The sequence below is a fragment of the Peromyscus leucopus genome, chromosome 8a, assembly GCF_004664715.2.
Source record: "Peromyscus leucopus breed LL Stock chromosome 8a, UCI_PerLeu_2.1, whole genome shotgun sequence".
NCBI classification, from domain to species: domain Eukaryota; kingdom Metazoa; phylum Chordata; class Mammalia; order Rodentia; family Cricetidae; genus Peromyscus; species Peromyscus leucopus.
This window is the reverse complement of record NC_051085.1, coordinates 857,397-882,179: the sequence shown is the minus strand read 5'-3', so window position 1 is coordinate 882,179 and position 24,783 is coordinate 857,397.

Sequence of the window (24,783 nt, the reverse complement as noted above, 5' to 3'; positions counted from 1 at the left end):
GAACACCAAGCCAGAGACAAACCTTTTGGTATTCAATGGTATACATTTTTCAAGATATACTAGTGCAATGGTGGCACAAAGCTTCTGGGAATAAACAATAACTGATTTGACATGTGATAGAACACAGTCCTGATACAGTTTGGTTACCAAGAACCAGAGAATAGATAGTTCAAGAACCTAGGATAAGACCAAATAATACTGGTATTTAAAAGAAAGAAGAAGAAAGGAAACAACAAAACAAAACAAAAAATTCAGGGATAACATGTCTCTTAATGACATTCTTCTATATTCTTAGATCAGTGCCTTGTTGCCATCATCAGAGAAGCCTCTTCCTACAGCAAATGGGAAGAAATACAAAAATTAACAGCCAGACATTACAAGGAAAGTGAGAGACTTTTTGGAACACTCAGCCATAAATGGGGTGTTGCCATCAAATCCCTCCACTGGGAGCTTAGGAAATTTTGGGGAAGAAGAGGTGGATATAGGATAGATCCAGAGGAGATGGAGGACACCAGGAAAACAATGGCTTCTAAATTAACATGAACAAAGCTCATATAAACTAAAAGAGACTGAAGCAGTACACACAGGGTTTCATGAGTCTGCATCAGATCCTCAGGGTAATTATTACAGCTTCTAGCTTAGTTTTTTTCCTGAAATCCCCAAGTATGTTAATGATTCTTGTGCCTTCTCTTGAGAGATTTTTCTTCTCATTGTTTGTAGTATATAACTTCAATGTGACAGTTTTTGTTTTATGTCATTATACATATTTTTTATTTTAATATTATCTCTTAGAAGCAGAAAGGGAGTGGATGCCATTGGAGGGGAACTGGGGAAAACCTGGAAGAGTACAGGGAGGGGGAATTATGATTGGGATATATTTTATGAGAAAACAGTCTCTTGTCAATAAAGAGGAAGAAAATTAAGAATAATTCATAGAGATGAATTAAAAGAAAAGCAAAATAAACTTTAATCTTTATTCTTTCATGAGACACAATATTAAAAAAAAATCTAACTGCCCAGTTTTGTAGCCTACTCATTCTAGAAATTGTTTCTAATATATTTTTTAATATCTGTCTTCTCAGGTTCTAACTTACCCTGGATCCATGAATATACACAAAATTGTCTGAATGTTTTGCTTACCTGAATGACTCAGTTTCATAAGATGAAACTCTACGTCTTATTCAACTGTCTTTCATCTGAACATGTTACAGGGAATGAAAAGTCAATAAAGATATTAAAAGAAAGTTAAGAAACACTTTTGTGCAAATTACTAAAAAACACACTAAAATAAATAACCAAATTAGTATCATAAAAAAACAAAAACAAACAAATAAAAACATACCACTTTGGCTGTCTTTCTATTAGACATTAAATGTTTTACATGAAAAAACCTCTATACCTCCTAAAACACAACTAGTAATGAGGAACCAAACATTCAACACATGAGCACATAAGGGACATTTCATATTCTAACAATAAAAATAGCCACTGGCTTGTCACTGTGGTAACTGCAACATGATTGGATGTTGGTATTAAGTCACATAGTTCTTTTTTGTCATATCTGAAAGGAGAAGATGCCTTATCAGAGTTGTGGTATTTCTATAGTATTTCACAGATTTCTGAATGCACTGCATTTGTGTAATGTCATTTACTTACTTATCTAAATTTATACATTGATTTTAAAATTCCCTGATATGCATCAGTCCTAGACTGGACTTATTGAAACCCCTTCAAAATTTTAGTATGAGAGACAGACTCTGTAATATCTGCTGTCATTGGTTTCTTTAAACTAATTTCAAAACTTGAAAAACAGTTTCATATTTTGTTTGTTTCACTTTTTACTACTTTTACTATTTACTAAAAAATACTTTGTTTTAAAAATATGTGAAATATAGTTATAAGAAATTATTAAATTTACCACAGGATAGCCATGATAATCTCATTATTTTGTACATTGTAATCAGGATTTAGTTGAATTTCATGCTATTTAACAGCCTGCAAACTACCACTTTTGAGTGGCAACACAGTTGGAATCATTTTTCAGGATGAAAGATTACCCTCAATAAACTTGCATTGCTGAATGGGCTGAAAAATGTTCAAATATAAGCTCTAAATTGGCTGCAAGCATAGACATTCCTTGGCATACCCTGTGTGGTACATTGAACAAAATGAAACATTTAATTTTAATTAGAATATTGAATTAGATCCTATGTCAAATATAGGGCAGAGTTGCAAAAGTAACTGGGTTATTGTAGTTAAAAGGGTTAAAATGCATGTACCAAGCATCAAAGAGATCATTTATAGAATTTTGACGATAAAGTTATAATGAGGAATGATTGAATAGAGATGTTAGAAACTGCCTCATGGGCAGAAAAAATATGAAAGATTATAATGCTTGAAAAAGAATATAAGTAGTTATGTGCATACTGATTTTCATATATATTCAATAATAAAACAAGTTTCAACTTTAATATTAAAAGCTTTCTCTCACTGACCTAAATGATATGCACTATATTATGCAAATACTTTGATTAACTATGTTCCCCTCAGGAAGTACAAATACCCATTGATTATGTTAAACATATTCTGAAATTACTTTTTATTTAATCCAAGTGTTTAAAGAAATAGAACACTAGAGCCAAAGCTGTGGTCAACCACCATAAAAGCTTTTGAGTTTATTTTTTTATTTTTCCTTATGATTTTTTACATACTAATAAAATTTTGAAATATTTATCCAATAATTTCTACTTCTATTTTGTGCAAGCCTAGCTCTTAGTTAAAATTTTGAAAGATTCCAAGGTGAAATTTATTTCAAAGACTAAGCAGAAGACCTGAGAAAAATGTGGAATGCTACTAATCATAATTTTTTTTTATCCTAGAATTTCTGTGCATAAAAGAGGTTGGGAAATAGTATATTCCATGTTTTAGTGTTTTTTAAATTTTAGATTTAACCAGTTTATCTCCAAAAACTTAAAGGTATTTCCTGTGCATGAAAATGCTAACAAAATTATAAAATATTAAAATTGCTTGTTTTTAGCGAAATCACTATAAAAATATTTGTAAATTTGAATGTCTAGTAAAGCAATATGGCAATGTGAATGTGACTTTATGACTTTAAAATAAAGGTTCATTTTCCCCCTTTGATCAGAAAAAAGACAAGAAAATGGTTGTGAAAAACAGAGAAAGACAATTTCAGGTATCTATTTTTAATATCAGAGACCCATTTCTTGGTTAAATAGTTTGTGTTTTCTAAGGTTGTCTAGATTTTTATGCTTGTGGTCAAGGCTGAGGATCTTCATTCATCGTCTGGTCGTCTTTCAGAATTAATTGGAATAGAATTTTGGAGGATACCTTTATTAATGGTTAAATTATTATAAAGGAAACTCATGAACTGTCCACCAGGAGAACTTTATTAGAAGAGTTACAGGCTCACAGCCATAGAGAGCTGTCACATGACCCTGAAGCAAGTGAGCTTTGGGAGAGAATCATAGCCAGAGGCAGCTGTGATGGGGTCTTAAAGGGACAAAGACTGCGGCTTATCAGTTCCCCACTGAGATCCAAGAATATCGGGAGAATTATACCATCACAGCATACGCTGCATGAGAGATCTTGTGGGGAGAGAGGACGCTAAATTCCACAGAATAAAGGCGGTTTCTGACTCTTAGAGTTCTTGAGTGGTAGGCTAGGCTAGCTCCACTGATGACTTAGCCTACCTTCTGGAAGTAATTAAGGCACTGTTAAAGACTAAATTTGGTTTTGTTCTGGGCAGTAAGCAGTGGAGCAGGCCTTCAGTTAAGGGAGAGTGAGACTTCAAGTCTACCTTACAGCTCTCTGCCTCAAAAGATTATCAGAGTTGGTTTCTGGAGGAGAGAGAGAGAGAGAGAGAGAGAGAGAGAGAGAGAGAGAGAGAGAGAGAGAGAGAGAGAGAGAGAGAGAGAGAGAGAGAGGTGATCTCACAGGTACATGTTTGTGGTTATGTGACTATTAAGGCTACTACAAAATCTATTGCTTTTAATTTTTACACAAATTCCACGTGGAGGTGATTAATTTATTAAAAGAATGCAAAGAGAAGTCAAGGTGAAATATTGTCATTGAGTGGCATTGTAAGACGGCTAGACGAGGTTTACCACCTCAGGTTCAAGTGCCTTTTCTGCTCCTTTGCTCTGGCAAGGACAGACTAGACTGCTGGTGTGCTAATGTGTAAGACAGGCAAGATTTTGCAGAGTTTTTTTTTTTTTTCCTTTTAATTTAGTTTAAATTTTTCTTTCTAATTAGTTTCTTTCACAAGAATTGATTAAAATAATCCCACTAATATCAGTAAGCCCTGCACCATCTATGTGTAGAGACTGATTTTTTTCATCTAATATATCTTTACTTCCTTAATATTAGGCAAAGTTGGACAAATATAAAGTAATAATTGTACCTTTCTTTCACCCTAAGCAAATATCATGAACTTTCATTAAATAAGAGAGGCTAAAAATTTGTATGAGCCAGAATACCAGGAAATCTTTTGTGTTACAGTTTCTCCTTGAAATGGCTGTGGAAACAAGACAAGGATAGTGACAATAAATTAATGTGGAGGAATATGCTAATGTGGAAGAAAAATTTCACTTGATCCCTCCTCTAGAAGAAGAATTAGAATCAACCATCTACTGCTGGGAGAAGGAAAGTTAGCCTCTCCAGAAGATGTAACTGATTATTGGCTGTCCAAGGTAGAGTCCTCAGTCTTGATACCATATATACACCCAATACCAAAAGCAGATTCAGCAGCAGGATGTGTATGATCTTTGTTTAGTTTACATATATATATATATATATATATATATATATATATATATATATGCACACACACACAAACATATATGTAACAAGAATAATACAATTAAAAGGCTATCACAAAAGAGCCAGGTGCTGGTGGCGTATGCCTTTAATCCCAGTACTCGGGAGGCAGAAGCAGACAGATCTCTGAGTTTAAGGCCAGCCTGGACTACAGAGTGAGTTCCAGGAAAGGCACCAAAGCTACACAGTGAAACCCTGTCTCGAAAAACTTTATTTATTAACATACAAATGAAATATCACCACAGCTATCTGTGAGAGGAGAGGACATGGTTGAGGTTTGCATAGGGTAGCTGGGAGAGGATAGAGGGAAGAAATGGAAGGGGAAAGTGACTTAAGTCTATTTCTACTAAACACACACTAAAAATGAATTGCAAAGTTATGATATAATTGTTTACTATAATCTAATGAGGGATGTTTGAACTGCATTGACAGCAAAGACATAGATTCAAACCATATTTAATGCTAACTATATAATAATGGCTATCATCATAATCACCCAAGAATGATGAAAAACACAATGATCATCCTAGAAACTAAATAAGTCTAAATTTTTTCTGTATCAGATTTCACAAACATAAGGAAATTCTAGAAGAAATAAAGCATAAATATGAATATAATAATTTTCAAATTCATAGGAGAAATCTAAAGAAAGGGTGTGGTTGAAGTAAATGTAAATTTTAGAACTATAACTGAACAAAAATAAAAATGATTAAAATTAAAATTCAACAATTTCAATTATTCTTGTAAATAGTGGGAACTTCAGATATTGGAAAAGCCTCATTAAAACTTCTTCATTGTAGTAGATGGGGACAGTTTTCTGACCCTGCTTATAAGTCAAACTTACTCATTTCTGTTGTAAATAGATGATATCTCATAAATGATCCTGTGAGTAACCAGTAATCCTGCATTCTATAATTAATACCAGAAAACTGATTGGTTCACAAAGCCAGACTCTGATGACATTCATTCATTGTTTTCCTTTCTAGTGTGAGGAGATATTTCTTCATATCTTTCCAGGGACAGTGTCACACAACACAAGACAAACAGATGAGATTTCTTGAGCAGTGCTATGCAGCAAGAGTTCTATACAACCCAAATTCTCTATCAACTGAAGCCAGCCAAGCCTAAAAAATAATGCACCCAGAAAACAGTCCCTCAAACAAACGTCACTGTCTCTACAACACTTCAGTGAAGAAAATGTAAATTCCTTTGAATAAGTAATATCAAAATATAGACAAAGATATGCAGACCACATTAGAATGTCCTGTAAAATACATTAATTTATTTAAAGGAAGAGAGTTACAGATTATATCAATATTCTAGAATGGATGCTGCAGTGAAAATTATAGCCCATATTATATATATATGTAAATAAATATATAAATAATCTATTAGCATTAAATGCTATATGCTACCTTCTAGGAAAATAAAATTATTGAAGATTATCTTTAAATATATATATATATATACATATGTAAATGCATGTATATGCAAATAAAAAAATTTATAAAACTATATAACACTATTGGAATCTATGTTTTAAATTAAGAAATTGTTCAAAAACTTCATAAGTCTATTTTTTATGTATGTTAATAATTTTAAATAAAATATAAGCATGTACACTAGAACTGTGAGTATAAAGCTAAGAATGACAAAAAGCACGCAGGAATTTATTTTATTGAGATGACTAAGTGGATATCTTGAAGAAGACATTTTTTTATTCAAGAGAGGTGTGGAAATTTGTGAATGCAGAATAAAGATGTAATTGGTTGTCCAAGATAATCAGAGAAAGTCAGGGATAAAATTTGGCAAAACAACAACAAAGACAACAACAGTAAAAACAAAAAAGAAAAAGAAATACCCACAAAACCTAGGCAAGGAACGCAGCACCAGCAGGCTGTCCGCGTGAGAGCAGAGGCCGAATTTCCAAATGCGCGGCACTCTAAACACTGGCATGACAGCAGCTCATCAGCCATCTGCTATTTCCTGATCCATCTGTGTCGACAGCGATCCAGCACTCTTCGGTCTTAGAAACATCATCATTTACATTTTTTTAATTGGAAAATAATAGTAATGATTTAAAGAGGCAGTATTTGATTACACTGAACTAGAAAATGTCCGGTTTTACCCTCATTATTATTACCATTACTCATAATCAAGATAATGTATCATCATATCAATGCCTAAACATAAAAATGTGTTTAGATAGAAATATTAAATATAGATTAACAAAGGAATTCTACTAAAATTCATTAATTTTTGAGTATAATAATATTAGCATGATATGTGAAATTTTCTAGATTTTGGAAAATCTAATTATTTAAAGATCACAATAAAAATCTTTCACTTATGAATCTCAACAAACTTTATATTTATGAAATTCCATTCACTCAGAATGGCTACAATGTCTGCACTGATGTCAATGGATTACCTCTTTATGTAATAACGTTTGTACACAGGGGATGTTTGGTTCTTGTTGCCACAGGTTTGTGAGTCTCTTAATTCAGAAGAATAACAAATCCACTGATTTTCTAATAATGCTTTCAATGTACATTTTTTTGTGTGTTTTGAGACATTTATTTTCTCAGACTGTGTCACTGTGCCTTTCTTGTCCTTTGTGTATGAATAAAATTATCTATCTCTATAAAATCTATTATCCATAGATTATAGAAAATAAATATCTTTCTAACTGTTGTCCTATTTCATTTAATATTATTGATTTCCAGTTTGTAACTATTGTTACCTATACATGACATAATTTTTGTCCTTTTAAGGTTAAATAGAACTATTTTATATATAATATATATATTATTTCAGTTTCATTTAAGAAAATTTTCTTTGGGCTTGGAGAGATTGCTTCAGAGGTTTAAGATGCACTGGCTGTTTCTTCCAAGAGGTCATGAGTTCAATTCCAGCAGCCACATGTGGCTCACAACGATCTGTAATGAGATCTGGTGCCTCTTCTGACCTGCAAGTGTATAAGCAGACAGAACACTGTATACATAGTAAATAAATAAATCTTAAAAAAAAAAAAAATTTCTTTGATAGTAACTTCCTTGACTCCATAATTATTGACCATTGTGAATAATGCTACGAGATATATATATATATATATATATATTATATATATATATATATATATATATATCAGAATAGGAAGCATTTAGGCATAACTCAAGAATTGTATAGGTGGACTACATTAATTCTACTCTTATTTAATTTTATTTTAAGTACTAATTTCAACAGCAGCTGCACAACTTGTACTTTTTGGTTGCTGTAATAACATCATACCTAAAATTATCTTAAGAGCAAATGAGTTTATTTTGGCATATGATTCCAAAGCAGTAAGATTCCATGTTGGTCAGGAGGAAAGGCAGCAAGCAGCAAGAATTGTGGCTTGAGAAGGACTCTGAGTATTCACATCTGAACCATAAACACTATGTCAAAAGAAAAATGGAACTATGGTGAGACTTTAAATTCTTAGAGCCCTCCCAAGCTATGCATTTCCTCCAGAAAGGCTAGAACTCCCTGTAGACTCTCTATTGACAGCTGACAGCACTCTCAACTGGGGGCCAGGTGTTTACGTAGTCAATAGGGGGACATTTTTTATCTAAACCATAACAATTATAGAATGATTCTCTTTTACACAATATTTGCTCCTAATTATTATTTTCTATATAGTCTTTACAACTATTGTATTAAGATGTATGCATTCAATTGTTAACATATTCCAGTATTTCATCATGAAAGCATGTTAGATTTTGTCATAGGGTTTTTTTTTGCATCTATTGAGTTGAACATGTCATACAATGTGTGATATGCACTGATTTTGATCATGTTGATCCATTCTTACACCACAGAATGAAGGTAACTGACATGTTGCTGAAGTTTTTTTAAGACAGCTATTCTTACATAAATGAGACAAAATCTTAATGTAGCTTTAATTTTAACACCTTTGTTGTTTAAGTAGTTTTGTTTATAGGTAATTCATACTGGGTAAATGAATGCTAATATCAGTAATTACAATTTCATATTGATTCATAATATGATAGTTATGGCTGAAGCAATGCTTTGATAGGAAAAGAGAGTGACTCAATAAGTTATAAAAATTATATTCTGATTATGTGGCAGCATTATGAAGAAGTAAAAAATAAAATTTCAGAAAGATGAACTAAAATGCACTGTTCTCTAAGCTCACCAGTTTTCATATTTATTTTTCAAATATGAAGTAACCACTCTCACATTTTTATTACCATTTCTCCATAGAAAAATTCTATTATCTTTTCTCCATGGCATCACTCAATACAGTTGTTCTCATAGTTATACTTTCCTCCAAACCAGAACAATTATATTTGGTAATGAATCCTTTCCCTCCAAATTAACATTGCCATTTGAGAACAGTAAATATTTCAATACTTACCTTGTACCAATAAATATATATAATTTACTTTAATTAATAAATTAATTTTCATTGCCAACCAAGTGCTAAATAATTCAAATCTACTCACTCCCCTTATCCTTATGCTTGATATATCTCATACTTTTCAACATCTTTTAAATAGACGATGGATAGGTTGAATGTATAGGATGTTTAGTTATATTCTTAGGATTACTACAAAGGGTAGTGAAGAGAATAAAGCATGCATTCCCAAGATAGAATTTGATTGAAATAGCAAAGCACAGCAGAATCTTGTCTGACTCTTCGGGAAGCTCTAGACTTTAGTGATCTTCTTTGTTGTGAATTCCTTTGTCTATTATTTTTGAATGTAGGCTATTCTAGGAATGAATAGAATCTTACATAAAGTTGATCTTGTTAGCAATGAAAAATTTAAAAACATTTTTCAGTAAGCAGCTTGTAGCAACAGTCGGTTTGTCAATTTGTCCTTGACAAAGGGTGAAAAGCTCACAATGCTTACTATATATGTGTATGACAAAAAAAAGTCGATTCAGATTGTACAACAGATTTTCAAGTCAATAAGAAACACAAATTACATATGTGATACTTGCTTTAAGATAAAGACAAGGAAATAGACCCAATAGTTCAACCAATAAAGATCTAGAAAGTTTCCATAATCTAGAACACAAATGAACTGTAGCTGAAGTTTTTCTGTGTCCTGCCTGGCCCGCAGTAAGGACAAGTCTGTCACCCACAGTCCCACAGCCTTTTATAAAATAATCACACAGAGGCTTACATTAATTAAAACTGCTCAGCCATTAGCTCTGGCTTCCACTGACTAGCTCTTACACTTAAAACTCTGCCCATTTCTGTTAATCTACATGTTGCCACATTTTCTATGGCTCTACCTGTGTGCCATTACGTGCTACTCCATGGACAGCAGTCATGAGATGTCAGCCTTCCTCTTCTCAGAATTCTCCTTGTCTGCTTATCCCACCTATATTTCCTGCCTGGCTACTGGCCAATCAGTGTTTTATTAAACCAGTGTACAAAAGTATTATCCTACAGCATTTGGATTTCTTCCAGGCACATATGGTTTGATCAAGGGAGACCCCCTGAGAGGTCTCCAGATGTTCTAACATCCAGATCAGTTTAAAGGCAACTGGCTCAGACAATGCAGTCTCACAGACTACTCCACTCAGGACTTGACCATAATTCTTAATTTTCTCAGGTTCCCTATTAGATTGTCAGTGCCCTCATCTAGCAGGAAATAGTATGAGATGTGGAAGTTACTATCTTATTCAATAAGAAACACAGAACCAATAAAGAGATGAAAGCCAAGAGGTCATAGCAATAGATAAGACCTAAAAACCTCACCCTTCACTGTCACTGTACCTCTCCAAAAAGAGACCAACTTCCTGTGTCTGTCTTTTTTATAGAGTTTCTGTTCTGCCTTCTCATTGGTTGTAAACCCAACCACATGACCTCCTAATTACTGCCTGTCTGTAAAGACCTCTAGGTCTTCTATGGTTGGTATTGAGATTAAAGGCATGTGTCTCCAATGCTGGCTGTATCCTTGAACACACAGAGATCTACCCAGCTCTGCCTACCAAGTGCTAGGATTAAAGGCGTGTACCACCACCACCTAGCTTTTTCTATGGCTTGCTAATAGCTCTGACCCCCGGGCAACTTTATTTATTAACATACAAATAAAATCACATTTCAGTACAAATAAAATATCACCATAATGAGAAGCTACATCAAATTCCCAAAATATTGTTTATGAATGTTTATTTTTATTTAAAGCAGGTTGATTATAAATACAATCTCTTACTAAAGAAGAAAAGGTGAATTAGAGATATGATAGTATGAAAGGGTAGATTATTGAATCTACTTTTAAAGAGCAACTTGTTTAAAATGTTTTACATTGGTATAGACTTCAGTTTATTGATACAAATTTAAAGTTAATTTTGTTATACTGTTTGTATATTTCTATGCTTGTTTAAGCTATTTTGTTTGTGCAACTCATTTGAAATTGTAGTATATAGTTGAGAAATACAGATTAATAATTAGTCATCTATGATAATCAAACTTACAGTCATATTAGTTAAGTTTTCTAGGTATACATAGATATATTTCAATTAGGTAGGTAATCTTCAAACACTTCAAAGACCTACAGAATATAGCATGTAAAATGTTTTTAAAACTTAGATTTTCTGTACAGTGAGACACATCTGCTTCTGGCAGCAACAATTTACTTCATAGAGAAAGATGGGCATCAAAGACTCTCCATATGGAATTTATCATCTTCTTCTTAGCTAAAATAGCCATTTGGGCAAGAAATTGGTTTTGCCTGGACTGCTTGACAAAATCTTGTATTGACTGGACATGCAGGATCCATCATAGGAAGGTGACCACTGAACTTTGCAAGGCAAATTGGTCCTTCAGATTCCTGCTTTGCAGAAGAAACTGCCAGACATTAGCAGAAAAACAAAAAAAGTGACTGAGAGACTCTAGGCCTGGGGGCTGAAGTTGGATGGATGTCTCACTGTTACAGAGGAACTTTGGATGACTGTCCAGGTAGATAGCTGTCTTTGTCATTCTAGATTTTTGGAAGTTGCTTACAATGCTCTTCCTGTTTACCTAGACAATTTATATCCTTCTGGGGTCTTTGATGTAGTTAAAGATAGTTATGGTTTTCCTTGGTTTTTATAGGAGATAAGGTGCATATGAAATCTTGAACTCAGAAATATAGGATAGGTAGGATATCTTCTTTGATTTTTGCCAAACAAAAATAGACTAAATATTGTAACTGTAATTCTTGCTAGATAACTGTTTTGTTATATGTAATTTTACTTTGTTAAAGTTAAAAACCTTCATTTTTAATTAAACAGAAAAGGGAAAATGCTGTGGGATAATGCTTTTGTACACTGGTTTAATAAAACACTGATTGGCCAGTAGCCATGCAGGAAGTATAGGTGGGATAAGCAGACAAGGAGAATTCTGGAAAAAGGAAGGCTGAGTCAGGAGACTGCAGTCTGCCATCCAGGGAGCAGCATGTAATGGCACACAGGTAAAGCCACGGAAATGTGGTGACATATTGCTGTGAGATGGTCTGTATATCAAATTGCTCTGATTGGTCAATAAATAAAACACTGATTGGCCAGTGGCTAGGCAGGAAGCATAGGCGGGACTAACAGAGAGGAGAAAAGAAAGAACAGGAAGGCAGAAGGGGTCACTTCCAGCCGCCGCCATGACAAGCAGCATGTGAAGACACCGGTAAGCCACGAGCCATGTGGCAAGGTATAGATTTATGGAAATGGATTAATTTAAGCTATAAGAACAGTTAGCAAGAAGCTCGCCATGGCCACACAGTTTGTAAGCACTATAAGTCTCTGTGTTTACTTGGTTGGGTCTGAGCATCTGTGGGACTGGCAGGTGACAAAGATTTGTCCTGACTGGACAAGGCAGGAAAACTCTACCTACAACATATAGATTAATAAAAATGGGCTGAGTTTTAAGTGTAAGAGCTAGTCAGTGGAAGGCCTGAGCTAATGGTTGAGAAGTTTTAATTAATATAAGTCTCTGTGTGTTTATTTGGGACCGAACAGCTGCAGGACTAGCAAATGAGAAACATTTTTTCTGACCACAGGCCTGATAGGTCACAGGAAAACTTTAGCTACAATGAACATTCTTTATTACTTTAAAAAATGGTATTGAGAAGGTTATCACTAAAATAAAAATAACAATAAATTAAAACATCCCAATTACTGTGATGGACACTGAGCAATTGGAACTAAAATTTATTACATACGTGATATGGTATAACTGCTATAACAAAACATTTAAACAATTCACTTAAAACCAAAGTGCCCACTGTAGTTATCTTTTGTCAATTAATTTGACTTTCTAAAAAATCTGGAAATTTCCCTAGCTCTAGATTTCTCCTTTACCCCAAAATGTCTCCTGCTATCAAGATATAGTGGTAAGCATGCCTGAACTTGCCTACCTTGGTAATCATATTGGTGAATACCCTAACTGTCATCATAGAGCCTTCATCTAGTATCTGACTGAAACAGATACAGAGATCCACAGCCAAGAACCAGGCCACGATCAGGGGCTCAGATGAAGGGAAGGAAAAAGGATCATATGAGCAAGGGGAGTCAAGATCATGATGGGGAAATCTACAGAGACAATTGAACCAAGCTCAAAGGAACTCACAAACTTTAGACCAACAGCAATGGAACCTGCATGGGACGGACTAGATCCTCTGCATACAGGAGACAGTTGTGTAGCTGTGTCTGTTTAAGGCTCCCTGACAGTGTGATCAGGATCTATCCTTGATACATGAGCTGGCTTTCTGGATTCCATTAACTATGGTTGGACACCTTGTTCAGCCTTGATGCAGCAGGGAGGAGCTTGTTGCTGCCTCACTGAATGCACCAGACTTAGCAGTTCCAACATTGGAGAAGTTACCCTGTTGGAGGAGGGGATGAAGGGTGGGTTGGGGGAAGGGAAAGGCAGGGTGGGGGGAGCAGGAGGAGGGATGAGAGGGGGGTCTGTGGTTGGTATGTAAAATGAATTAAAAAATTGAAAAATGAATAAAAAATTTCCAAAAAGACTAATAGAATATTTATAATTGGTCAATTCTTAACATTCAAGAACTGTGAAAGATCAAAGAATGTATATACTAGTAAATGTCTACATAAAGTCCAATGTATTAAATAATTGATTATTATTCACTTAAAATGGAGGCAAAAATGGAGACATACAGATACATGAATTTTAACAGCATTTTGCTCAATGGAAAAGCACATACTGACATTTAAAAGATGTAGCATTTCACTCATGTTAAATTTAAAATTAGTCCATGTGAATGGATATTAGGTAAGCGGTTGACAATAATGATACTAATGATAATACAAAGAAATGATAGTACAAAATCATAGGAAGAGTCATATAAGAATTTTCTTTTAATTATGCACAAATGTCATAAAATCTCATTGATATACTAAACTTTAAGGTTTACTTATATGTTATTTAAAGAAATAAAGTCAAAAGTGCCTCCAAATGATGAAGGATTTTATTCCAAGGTCTGACTAGGAATGTATCATGATTCCTTCCATATGTACTTCTGGAATAAAAGATAGCTTCTGCTGCTAGATTGGATGAATTTTTGATAAATTGTAACAATTTTTAAAAGTTAATTTCACAGTTTTAAAGATCAGCTTTGTGGAATTTTAATATTTTTGATATCTCTATCATATATGTATCATATCTACCTATCTACCTACCTACCTATCTATCATCTATCTATCTATCTATCCATCATATATATATATATATATATATATATATATATATATATATATATATCAATTCATTTGTATGGGTAGCTTTGCAGGTATGTATGTCTATGAACTATATGTGTTCATTGCCCATAAAGGTCAGCAGACTGTGACCTAAAACTTTATTTACAGATAGTTAGCTCCCAGGTACTGGGAATTGAATCTGTTTCCTCTGAAAAAGCATTCAGTATTTTCAACCACTAAACTATATCTATAACCTTTATATAAACTTTATTTGATAGAAATAATTATATGACATATAAATAATGGTAAGTTGTAAATGTAGATATCTTTGTAAGTAGAGGTAGACATGTATGAGTATGTATACACACACACACACACACACATATGCATATATATGTGTATATATACACACACACCAAAGTGGATGTATACAGATTTAATATAGGTGTAAGTATAGATATATAACTATAGAAATGTCTGTGGACATGTAGACACAAAAAAATGGAGATATATATGGTAGACATATGTTACCATATGTGTATGCATTTATACATTATATATATATACATATATGAATGAGAGAGAAAGAACTTAATGAAACAACAAAATAATGTAATTTGAAGCTTTTCTCCATCACCAGGAAAGACAAAAGAGAAAAATGATAACAAATTCTTTTGTATCATACCTTTTAAACTCAAATAGAGAGCCATAAAGCCTGATGTGTATCCTTTTCCAAACTGGGAAAATATTTTATGCATATTTACATTGAGAAGCAAATATTTTGATCAGTGTAATAGTGGAAAATAAACAAGCCTTAAGACCTCATTTATGAAGAATTGGCAAGGAAAGTGATATTTCAAGTGAATTCACATCAATTAAAAATACAGTATGAATTTAAAAAATACTATAACTCAAATGTTCCCACCATTATGTGTCCGTGGGTGGTCTTTCAAATTAGAAATTAAATGCTGAGTTAGAAGCAGATGGTAGCAGCCGTTCTTTCCTGTCGTGGATGGGCATCTTTTCCTCATCTTAGACTCTGAATATCACACTGTTACGTTGTCACCACTTCTTTGTAAAAGACCATTCAACTTGGAGTGCTGTGCTGGCTATCAAGAACATGAGAGTACAGCACTGAATAGAGCACATCTGTCGTTATAGTACTCATGCATGCAGGGTCTCTCTGCACTCAGGACTCAAAAGTAATCTGTCTTCCAGAGTCTAAAGCTCATAGAACTGTTCTAGACATCAAATGCCTGGGTCATGTTTGTATATTGTTTCCTTCTCTGTCTTTCACTTGAAGAATGTATGCACTTACCTCTCAGCCTTCTTCATCATTTGTAAATCAATCTTGCAAATAAACTGTCAACTTTATAACTAATGTTAATGAAGAATCATTCAGACAACATTCCACCAAACTAATATCATCATTGTCATAACACACAAATGATATTACACAACAATATAGATAAACAATATGAAAGATAAAATTAAACTGTATCTAAACACAATGTATTGTCAGTCATATGACTTCAGGGATGTTGTTAGTTCCAGTGTTAATAATAGTCTTCAGACCTTAGAGCACTATTCAGGCTGTTAGATATGATGTGTGTCACGATACAGCATATTAACAGCTTTAATGAGTGCAGGCATTTGTTGGTTTACAATATGCACATTTAATAGACAAGTCGTTAAAGATTTAAACTCTATCGTTAAATATGCATTGTATTTATAATTCACTTTAGAAATTCCTAATTTGGGGTGGGAGGAGGGAGGACAGGGTAATCTGTGGTTGATATGTAAAATGAGTAGAAAATCACTTAATAAAAAAGAAGAAATTCCAAATACATTTACTACTTCATTTTAATAAGTATTGTGTTTGTTGATCAAGGGACAAGACTCTTCACAACAGTTAAAATTAATATTCTGGTAGAAAGAATGCTGTGGATATCACTCTGTATAAATAAAACACTGATTGGCCAGTAGCCTGACAGGAAGTATAGGTGAGACTCAGACAGAGGAGAGAGAAAAAGGAGAGGAAGGTAGAGAAAAGGGAGACACCAGCTGCTGTTCAGGGAACATCGTGTAGAGGCAACAGGTAAGTCCCGAAACACGTGGCAACATATAGATTAACAGAAATGGGCTTAGTATAAGAGTAAGTGGTAGACAATGGCAGGCCTGAGCTAACGGCCAAGCAGTTTAAATAATATGAGTGGGTGTATTTATTTTATACGTGGACTCTGGAACTTGGCGGGAGTAGAGAGAAATTCTCCAGCTACAAAATAATGAACCCTTTTAACTTATACTCTTATATGTAAGAATACCTATGTATTCTCATAATTATGAGGCACATAGCAAATTATTTTTGATGATAGCTAATCAAAATGCCAGACAGTATACTTTTAATAAGCTAGGCAAATTAAAGTTGATTCAATGTTCTGCTGTTGCTTTTAATTATTAGTACATTTTAAGTGATCAATGCACAAAGACACAAATGGTAGAAATATGAAAACTTAATAACTGTTTTCTGGAGCTGGGATCAAACAGACCCTATATTTTCTATGCAAGACCTCTGCCACTGAAATCAACATGAAGCTCTCTCAAAACAGAAAAGTAAGTGTACAGTACAAGCCTTGTATAGCATCCCTTGGCATGCACCCCTAAAATAACCACTCAATAACTTTTGTACATACAATATTTCAACATAAATACTTACCTCTGTTTTAAGTTATTGTTAGGTATTTTTTAAAATAAATATATTTAACCATTTTTGTCTTTTTAATTCTATTTCTTTTTTGGTGAATTTCACAAATGCATATGGTAAAATATTATCATATGTAATCAAATTTCTTCCCATGCTCCAATAAATGACCTAGACTATGCATATACCAATAGCAGTAAACAGACTTTATAGGTTACTTTTTCTGTTCTTGATAAACACCACAATGTTATCTATATTGGCTCTAGTAAAGATGAATAAATTAAGAATTCTATTATTGTATGAGCAGTGCCTTCCTTTTCAATTAATACTTTTATGTTTTTGAAATTAAAATATAGCTATATCACTTTTGTTGTTCCCTTTCCTCTGTCAGATCCCTCTGGAAATCCCTTTGTTTTCATTCAGTTTCATGCATTTTCTATTTAGTTTTTGTTATATATGTTTATAATTAAAAATATATTTATATACATATATTAATATACATATATATTTACCCCTGCTCTCAAAATTCCTTAATTGCTTGTAATATTTGATCTAAGGTTGTGGATCTGAAATTTGCCCCTTCCACATTACTACGTCTACTAGTGTTATGCATTTCCAGATCTTATTTAGGCAAACATTTTATTGAGAATTCATAGGCATAGCTTCTGTGACATGTCAAGGAAATGCAATCCCATGTAAATTCTGGCTCTTACTGTTTTTCATCTACTATTTCATGATGGGTAATGTCACTCTATATGCTGTGAATGTGTTGCTCTGATTGGTTGATAAGTAAAATGCTGATTGGCCAGTAGCCAGGCAGGAAGTATAGGCAAGATAACAGACAAGGAGAAGTCTGGGAAGAGGAAGGGCTGAGTCAGGAGTCGCCACCAGGCGCAGAGGAAGCAAGATGAAAAGGGAGAACTGAGAAAAGGTACCAAGCCACATGGCTAAACATAAATAGTAATTATGAGTTATTTTATGTGTAAGAGCTAATCAATAGTTAGCCTGAGCTAATGGCCACACAGTTGGTAAATAATATAAGCCTCTGTGTGTTTACGTAGGTCTGAGTGGCTGTGGGACCAGTGGGTGAGAGAGATTTTTTTCTGACTGCGGGCCAGGTGGGACACAGGAGAATACTTTCAGCTGCAATTCCACAATCCTTCCTGAGCCTTAGCAAAGGAGTTTTGTTGTAAATGCATCTATTGAAACATGGCACCACACAAACTCCTGTTCTCTACATTTTGATTGGTTGTGGTTTTCTTTAGTCATCTCCATCTGTTGAGGGAAATAATGTAAGAGGTGATACCTATATTTAACTGTATATAAGATAAATATTTAAAAAGTAGCTCAGAATTATGATGGTTTATTAAAGTGGAAGATGTAATTTGTCCTTACAGAGCCATGACCTCACTACCATCTGTTTTTTGCCAAACCTTATATTACTGGGCATGATTTCCTTTCTTATTGAGCAGACCTCCAGTCTAACTTGAGAAGTGATGGTAAATACTAAAGTATGTGTGTCTATTGAATACTTTAAGGTTATCATACCATATTGCTTGTTGTTGCAGTTCAAAGGTATGTGGTGGCATTGTGTTTCCCAAAATATTGTGTACCCTAATAAACTTATCTGGGGTCAGAGAACAGGACAGTCACTAGATACAAAGGCTAGAAAATGGTGGCACTCACACCTTTAATCCTAGCATTCCAGAGATAGAAATCTCTCTGGATCTCTGTGAGTTCAAGGCCACATTGAAAACAGCCAGGAGTGGTAACAAGAGCCTTTGATCCCAGAAAGCGAGCCTTTAATCCCAGGGAGTGATGGCAAAAACAGAAAGATATCTAAGGCGTGGAGACTAGAACCTAGAAGCATTTGGCTGGTTAAGCATTTGACTGGTTAAGCTTTATGCTTTTGAGCTACAGTTCAGCTGAGACCCTGAATGGATGAGGGCTGAGAGGCTTCCAATCTGAGGAAACAGGATTAGCTGAGGAACTGGTGATGTGAGGTGGCTGTGGCTTGTTCTGCTTCTCTGATCTTCCAGCATTCACCTCAATACCCGGCTTCAGGTTTGATCTTATTAATAAAACCATTTAAGATACCTGCTACAAATGTACCCTACGTTGATAGGATCAAATATTGCTTCTCTCCCTTGAAACTTTATGGTACCATTAATGCTATTGTTAATGAGGAAAGGCTTTCAAGTCAGAGGTAGCTCAGATCCTCTGGGTCTTGGGTCAAAAGTACATTGTATTTTAGCTTTGTGGACTTACCTTCTACCTCTCACAGGCAATGAAGGCCAATAGGACTAGCTTATACTATTTTGGAGTATCTTGGAGTACTCTTAAAAATAACTCAAGTCATAATATCATTTTTATGCCTAGAACTGAGGTATTTTTAAAAAATAATCTATGGTTTTGGTGGGAAGCATTTTCATCACAGACCAGAAAATTTCATCCCAATTGTATGTATATATACAAACCATTAGATTTATATGTATTTTGTGTAAATTTTGGTAATAGATAATATGATTTATTATCAGATTTTGCAGTTATTCTGTTAGTTTACCCTCCTTCTTTCTCTACCTCTATTGATCTCTTTTCTCCTTCCTAATTAAAGCTCCCCCATTTTCCAATTCTCCAATCACTTGAACTCTATTTTTCCTGAAATGCTCACACAATATCCATTTTAACTTTGCTGGACTCTGTGATAATGATGCTCACATCTGAAGACTGGCAAATAGAGCCACAGATGAGAAAGAGCATGATATTTGTCTTTCTGGTTCTGGACTTCTCACTCAATATAAATTTATCTTCAAATTTATTGATTTTATTTTTAAAGCAGAATAGTATTCTTATGTATAGAAGCCACATTTTCATAAGTGTTCATATGTAAATTTAGTTTGTTTCTATTTCCCAATTTTTGTGAATAGAACACCTATGAAAATGCTGGCCATCTGTGGAGTATATTGTGTACTTTGGGTATGTGCCAAGGAATGCTATAGCTGACTTGTATTGTAGATTTAGTTTTATGGTTGTTTAAACGTCTTCATATCAATTTCCAGAGGGGCTAGAACAGTTTACATGACACTAACAGTGAGTAAGGGTGTCCTTTTCCCCATATCCTCTACTGTGTTTGTTGGCAATCATTCCTTTGATCTCTACCACGATGAGTAGGGTTAAAATTAAATGTCTAATTTGATTTTTCACTTTCCTAGTTGCTACAGATGATGAAAACTTTTTGAGGTATTTCTTAGCCTTTTTTTATTTCTTTTCTAGAGGATTCACTTCTCTGATTTGTACGATTTTTTTAATGGGTCCTTTTTGGCTCTTTATGTTTTGAATTTTTAAATATATTCCAGATATTAATACTTGTCAAATGTATAGTTGACAAAATTTTCTTCATATTCTGTGGGCTTTCTCCTCATTTAATTTATTGCTTCATTATATGTGCAAAGGATTTTTAGCTTTTTTGTGAGGCCTCGTTTTTAATTGTTGACCTTAATTCTTGGCAACTGTCATCTTATTCAGAAAGTCTTTTGTAAACAGATACTATATAGCGTAGTGCCTGCATTGTCTTCTAACAGTTTCATTATTTCAGGTTTCATAAAAGTCTTTGATCATTTTTCAGTTTGTTTTCTGTGCAGGGTGATAGATGGAGATACAATTCCATGCTTCATCATGTGTACATTTCAAGCATTTGTTGAAGATGGTTCTTTCCTCAATGTTTTGGCATCATTGTTACATATACGCCTGTAGTTACATGTACTCATATTTAGGTCTTCAATTTTGTTTCATTAGTCTACATGTCTTTTGAGGTGCCAGCATTATATTTTTTTTATGATTATGGCTCTGTAATGTATCTTAAGATCTGTAATTTTAATCTTTCTAGCATTTTTATTTTTTCTTGAAATTATCTTTTTCTCTATGTGTATGTTTTTAGTTTGTCTTTGCTTCTTTTGGTTTTTTATTTTGTTTTTGTTTTTCTCTATTTAGTTCTGATATGGTTCTGTTTGAATTTTAGAATTCTTTTTCTACTTCTGTGAAAAATGTTTCAGACATTTTTGATAGGAATTGCATTGAATCTATAAATGGCTTATGGTAGAATGGTCATTTTCACAATATTAGTTCTACCACTCCAAGAAAATAGGATGTCTTTCCATTTTCCAGTGTCCTATTCTCTGTCTTCACAGGTTTAACGTTTTCTTTGTAGAAGCCTTTAATCTTGTTTGTTAGGTTTATTCCTAGATATTTTATTTTTATGTGTCCACATCCAATCTTAGTGTGTTTGTTTTCAGTGTACATAAAAGTTCTTGATTTTTATAAGGTAACTCTATATCCTGACAGACATGGATAATCAAATAAAAGCCTTTGGGGATACTGGTGATCATTTCTCCAAGTTTATATTAGAATATTGGGCATCTTTGTATATAATATACAACACCTTCAAGTAAGGGAAATTTTATGCTTTCCCCCAGATTCATTTTTATCCCTTTAATTTTCTTCTCTTTCATTATTGCTCCAGTTGAAGTAAATTGCCATATTATCATTCTCTCTGGTGTTTTTTCTTAATCATGAAAGAATGTTGGATTTTGTCAAAATTAGATGAGCATGTAATATTTGTTTTAAGTTCATTTATCTTATTTATTACATTGATTGTCATGTTGACCATCTTTGCATCAGCAGGATAATATCAGCCTGGTCATGATGGTTATATATGTGTGTGTGTGTGTGTGTGTAATATGTCTGACTGTATATAGCTGGAAAGTATTTTGTAGAGGGTTTTTTAACCTAGGTTCATCAGAAATATTGGCTCTCAGTTTTCTGTTTAGTTGCTCCCCCCCAGTCTTGATATTAAAGTAATCCTGGCTTCATAAAAAGGTTTTGGCGGTAATCCTGGTGAATTATTTCTTGTTGTCATTTGTTTTTTGTTTGCTTATTTTCAGTAATCTAAGAAGGCTCAAAAGTAGGTCTTTCTAAAGCTGATAGAATTCTGCTTGAATGCATCTGGGCCTGGATTTTTTTTTATTCAGAGCCTTTTTATTAGTGTTCTTATCTTCTTTTTTGTTGTGGGACTACTTAGATTATTGAACATTTTTGGTTTTAATTTTGCTGATTTTTATGAATCTATTAATTCATTCATTGCCTTTAGCTTTCCCTGTTAATGGAATATAGGAATTTGAAGCATTCCCTTATAAGATTCATAATTTCTTTGGTGTTTTGTTGTAATCTTTCCCCATTCATATCTGATTCTGCTATTTTGTGTCTTCTCTTTCTTTCCTTGGGTTACTTGGGCCAAGTGTCTGCTGATTTATTTTCTTAAAGAATTTCTTATCATCTACTGAATTTTAGGATTAATTTGTTCATGTTTTTCAAATTCTTAAGAAGAATCATTTAGTTATTGATTTGACCTCTTCCTGTTTTTTAAATGCAGGCACTTAAAACTGTAAAATTCCCTTTAATGGGATGACTTTAATCTATCACATATGTTTTGTTCTGTGTTTTCATTTTCATTTAGTTTTGGAAAAATTATTTCTTTTCTATTTCTTTTTTGACCTATTCTTTATTCAATAATGAGTAGTTTAACTCTACACTAGTTTTTGTACCTATTAACTAACAACTTGTTTTATGACAATTTTCAGTTTCACTTAATTATGTCCTGATAAGATATATAAAGTTATAGCAATCTCGCATAATTTCTCAAGCTTTTTTGTGTCACAGGAGAATTTTTTTTTGAGAGTCATCCATGTGCTGCTATGTAGAATGCATATGCCTTAGTTTGAGGATGGAATAGTCTGTATACATTTGCTATGAGCATTTGACATATGATGCCATTTAATGCTGATGCTTCTTTGCTAGTTATTTTTGTCTAAATAGCCTATTGGAGTGAGTAAGGCACTGAAATCACCTACTATTAATGGGTTGGTGTTAATCTTTGTATTTCATGATGGTAGTAGTCTTTTCATGAAATTTTTTTACCTTAATTTGGTGTATATATATTTAAGATAACAATAATTTCTCGGTTTCTTATTCTCTTAAGTGGAATGGAATATATGACTTTTGCTCTTCTAATACTATTTAAATTGAGGTCTGTTCCATTAGCTGTCAGGATAATGGCACCTTCTTGTTTCCTGGTTTCAATACATTGAAAGCACTTTTGCCCATCCTATTACTCTAAGGTGATGCCTATCCTAAAAGCTAATGTATTGCACACAACAGAGAGACATTTTTAAAAATTTTTATCCATTTATCCAGCCACTGTCTTTGGCTTGAAAATATTTAAAGTCATTACTTAAAATTTAATATTGATCCCACAAGTGTATATAGAGCCCTGTTACACGTAGGGTGTTCCCACAAGTGTATGTAGAACCCTGTTACATGTAGGGTGTTCCCACAAGTGTATCTAGAACCCTGTTGCATGTAGGGTGTTCCCACAAGTGTATATAGAACCCTGTTACACATAGGGTGTTCCCACAAGTATATATAAAACCCTGTTTCTTATTCCTTACAGATTGGTCAGACATATGCTAAAAATAATTGTACATATACAACTTAGTTTAGAATATGTATTTCTTCAGTAGCTCAGCATTAGGATTGTACTGTGCATATTTGAATGTGACCGTATCAAAGCACACTGTTATTCATGTCTTACACAATAAAGTTGCACAGTATGTCAAACATGTTTATAATGAATGCTTTGCTGAAACTTGAGAATGCTGTCTGGAACAGTTTTTTATTATAAGTCTGTCTGTGCATGTGAGTAGGCACACACGTCTATGCTTAGGGAAAGCTCTGAGCTTTTGTAAGTCTGTACATTTCACTACTGCCTATAGTGGTTCTCTTCATGAGCTGATTTATGTCATGTAGCTGGAGCCAATCCCCTGAGTCAATTTGTCACCTGATATATCACATTGAGAAACAGCCTATTGAGTATGGTACTGGTCAGTATATAGTATTTTTGTGTCGTGTTCTCCCTCTGCCTCAAAGGACGTTACAAAGATGCTGGTGTTAAAGTTCTAGACAATAGTAATAAAATTCAAATATATTCAAAAAATTTAATATTGATTGCAGTCATTTTGTTGCTTGTTTTTTTTTAAATTTGTGTTATCATTGTTACCTTGTGTCTTATAATTACATCGTCATTTGTTTTCCTCTATTGGCCTCTTAACTATGCCTGTTTCTCACCTAAGCATGGATTCTTTCCACTATTTTTTTAAGGTTTGACTAACAGTATCAATTTTGTTTAATTTTTGTATCATGGAAAGTTTGTTTTTCTCTTTTAATTATGGCAGGTAGTATTTATTAGCTTGATTTATTCAGGGTTTAGCATTCCAGAGGGATAGAAGTCTACTCATCATGTTAGTATTTATGGCAGGTATGGTGCTGGAAAAGCTTCTGAAAGTTCTCATCCTGATCCACCAATTGGAAGCAGAGAGACACACTGGGATGACACTTTTCAAAACATCAAAGCCTGCTCTCAATGGCATACCTCCACCAATAAGGCCATCTATTTCTTAATCCGACCCTAAATAGTCTCACCA